Genomic DNA, 3,604 nt, shown 5'->3' with positions numbered 1-3,604 from the left:
AAACCCTCATACCCTGCTGGTGAGACTGCAAATTGGTACAGCCACTATGGAAAACAGTATAAAGGTTCCTCAAACAACTAAAAATTGATCTTCCATATGATCCAGCAATCCCTCTACTGGATATTTACTCCAAAAACTGGAAAACTCATATCCAAAAAGATATTTGCACACCAATGTTCATAGCAGCATTATTCACAGTGGCCAGGATATGGAAGCAACCTAAATGTCCTATGACAGATGATTGCCTAAAGAAGCAGTGGTACATATATACAATGGAATATTACTCAGCCATAAGAGGAGATGAAATGCTGCCATTTGCGACAACGTGGATGGACCTCGATATCATGCTAAGCCAAATAAGGCAGACAGAGAAAGTTGAAAATCACATATCACTTAAATGTAGTATATAAACCTAAAAGGAACAAAGGAGCAGGACAAAGAAACAGAGACTCATGGACATGGACTATAGACTAGTGGTTACCAGAGAACTATAGAGTAGTGGTTACAAGTGGGGTGGGAGAGGAGGAGGGAGGTAGATGGGGTAAAAAAGGTCAAATATAGGGGGATGGGGGAGTGTGAAGTGGGTAAAGGGGATCAAATATATGGTAGCTGAAGGAAACTGGACAGATGTCAAATAATAATGTACACCTGAAAATTATATAATTGGATTAACCAATGTTACTGTAATAAACGTAATTTAAAAAAAAAAAACATGTACAAAAAGAAAAAGAAAAGAAAACATGTTAGCCAGAGAGTCTTGAGATGGGGAAGAGGGCAATCAGGAATGAATTCATTCGAGCACGAAATGGCTAGGCAGGGTTAGGCTGCCACAGGAGATGCTATATGAAATCTATTTGCCAATCCTCAGATGGTCCCTTAGGTAATTTAAACTATCCAGGGACAGTGCAAAGAGGCTTCCCTGTGTTGTACTTTGGACAAGTGGGTCACTAAAGATGGGCACCTTTGCACCCTGGTTAACATCCCCTCACCAATACTGATTCATGAATGCTGTCATTGGTCAGAGGATCAATGGTTTAACGCATGTACAGTAGTCAGGAGTGGAAATTTTAGAGTTTCTGATAGGACTAGGTTGTTATTTGGTCTGAACCAGAGCTTTCTCTTATCAAACCAGCAATTGTTGGATTTCCAATCTTGCTTTTTTTTCCTCCGAAGCTGATTGTTGACCTTCTCTGACCAGTTTTTCTAAATTATTGAGAAATATCCCTTCAGACCATGACAGGTTTGACAGCTGCTGATGCCTTGAAGGGCAGCATCCTTAGCAGAAATGCCAGCAAGGTGATTTCTTTTGGCTTCCAGGGAGTCAGGTTTAGAATGTCTTGGGATCTTAACACTAACTAAAGTATCATGTAAAGCATAGCATCCAATCATTCCTTAACATACAGGCCATTTCTAATTTTATGTCCACTAGAACTAAGGAAACCATGTTGTTTCCATAACATCCCAAAGTCATGAGCTACTCCAAAGGCCTATCTACTGTCAGTATAAATGTTGACAGTTTTACCTTTTGCTAAGACGCAAGCCTGAGCGAGGGCATAGAATTCAGCCTGCTGTGCCGCAGGAGCCAAAGGGTAGAATGCTGCCTCAACAACTTCAAAAGGAAAATACAATCGTATAACCAGCACAATACTTAACATTTTCATTTTAAAAATATGAACCATCTATAAACAATGAGAAGTCAATTTTACTCAAAGGAGACTCCTGCAAATCTTCATGGGGAGTCTTGTAGGGATCCATCAGTGTCAAGCAGTCATGAGGTGCTTTGTCAGTCTCAGAAGGGAGAAGAGTAGCTGGATTAAGGTTATTACAACATGAAAAAGTTATATGAGAAGCAGTTAACAAGAATATCATAGGAAATAAGACAACTAACGGAAAGATACTGGGTGTGTGAGAATTCCGGAGAGCTTCTACTGCGTGAGGTCCAATGATGGTTACAGGGGACACGGACCATTTTCTGTAGCTTTAACCAAGAAGGCAGTAGCAGCGATGGCTCTAGGACAAAGGGGGTCATCCCTGAGCCACAGGGTCCAGTTGCTAGCTATAATATCCTAGGGGTCTATGGTGAACTCCACGTTTTCAGGTGAGTACCCCAAGGGCATGCCCTTCCTTTTCATGCACAACGAAAAGGGCGGCCTGATATTCAGGAGGCCAAAGAAGAGGTGGAGTTATCAGACTCTCTTTTAAGGCTTTAACGGCTCTGTCGTCCTGTTCTTCCCATAAAATTGGATCAGTACTGTGATTCTTTAGTAAGACAGAGAGGTTTTGCCATAAGAGATTTGGGATCCAATTTCAGCAGCAGATAACTAGCCCAAGAAAAATTCCACAACTGTCTCTTAATTTGGGGCCTTGGGAAACTTAGGACACTGTGAAGCCTACCCGAATCCAGGTGTGGTCCTTGTTCTGATATCGGATGTCCCAAATAGCGAATCTGAGTTTGGACAAACTGTAATGTTTCTTTAGAGGCCGTAGGTCCCTTTAAGGTCAAAGGTTCTAACAGGTGCATGGTATCTTCCTGTGAGGAGACCTGAGAAGAAGAGCAATGGAGTAAATCATCCATGCAATAAGGTGGAAACTTTGAAAAAAATCTTATCATCCCAATGAGTCCTCAGAATTTGTGAGAAATAAAACGGGCTTTCAGTAAAATCCTAATGCATTTCTGTTCAGGTAAATTGTTTTCCTTCCCAAGTGAAGGCAAAACAGTATTGGCTAGCTTCATCACCTGGGACACTTAAGAATGCACTACATAAATCAATTACCAAAGAGAATTTACTTCCAGTTAGGATGGAGGCTAGCAGGGTACGAGGGTCAGGGACAGCAGGGTGTCGAGGGGTAACAATGTGGTTTATTGCTCGGAGGTCCTGGACAAGCCTCCAGTCTCACAGTTAAAATGGGCATGTTACAGGGACTACTGTAAGTGATAATGTGGCCACGAGTTATGTCATCTTCTATTATGGGCTTCGTACTTTAAAGGGACTCTTTAATGATGGGATTAATTAATTCTAGGAAGAGGTTCTGAAAGATCCATTTGAACTTGAATAGGAGGTGCGCTGTGGATTTTGCCAATATCAGCCAAAGAAATTGCCCAAAAAGATGTCAGTTGATCCAATAGAGACAATTTTTTTAGGTGAGGCAACCCTTGGTTGACCTCATAGATGGCAAGGAATTTGTCAGCTTACAATCCCTTATTTTTTATTTTTTATGCCTACAGCACCTGGTCTTCCTAGGTGGTCTCCCATCCAAGTACTAACCAGGCCCCACCCTGCTTAGCTTCCGAGATCTGACATGATGGGGCTTCTAAAGACTGGCATGGCCGTAGACCCAACAGAGACAGTTGATCAGTGCTTAGACCCAGCTACTGTACTGTCAAAAACAAAATAAATAAAATATGTTGAAAGGCCACTTAATTCACCTAATCAGCCATTCTGACATTTACCATCAAGCTCTAACGCTATTTCTCCCTTTAGGGTAAAGGATATTCCAGCATGATGCATCTCTAGGAAGTCTCGGCCTAATGAGTGGGTAGGGGCAGAAGACCAGGGAGAAAATAATGTGTATTTCGAGAGGCCTGAGCAAAAAGAATCAGGTT

The 3,604-nt window shown here is 41.8% G+C and overlaps 1 pseudogene; it reads right to left on the bottom strand.

Annotated features, from left to right (window-relative positions):
- Positions 1–3,217: 3,217 nt before the first annotated feature.
- LOC112482661 lies at positions 3,218–3,336 on the bottom strand (annotated as a pseudogene).
- Positions 3,337–3,604: the final 268 nt, after the last annotated feature.

The sequence above is a fragment of the Pteropus alecto genome, unplaced genomic scaffold (assembly GCF_000325575.1).
Source record: "Pteropus alecto unplaced genomic scaffold, ASM32557v1 scaffold1616, whole genome shotgun sequence".
Taxonomy (NCBI): domain Eukaryota; kingdom Metazoa; phylum Chordata; class Mammalia; order Chiroptera; family Pteropodidae; genus Pteropus; species Pteropus alecto.
The sequence above is the reverse complement of the archived record's forward strand: the minus strand, read 5'-3'. Positions and strand labels throughout refer to the sequence as shown.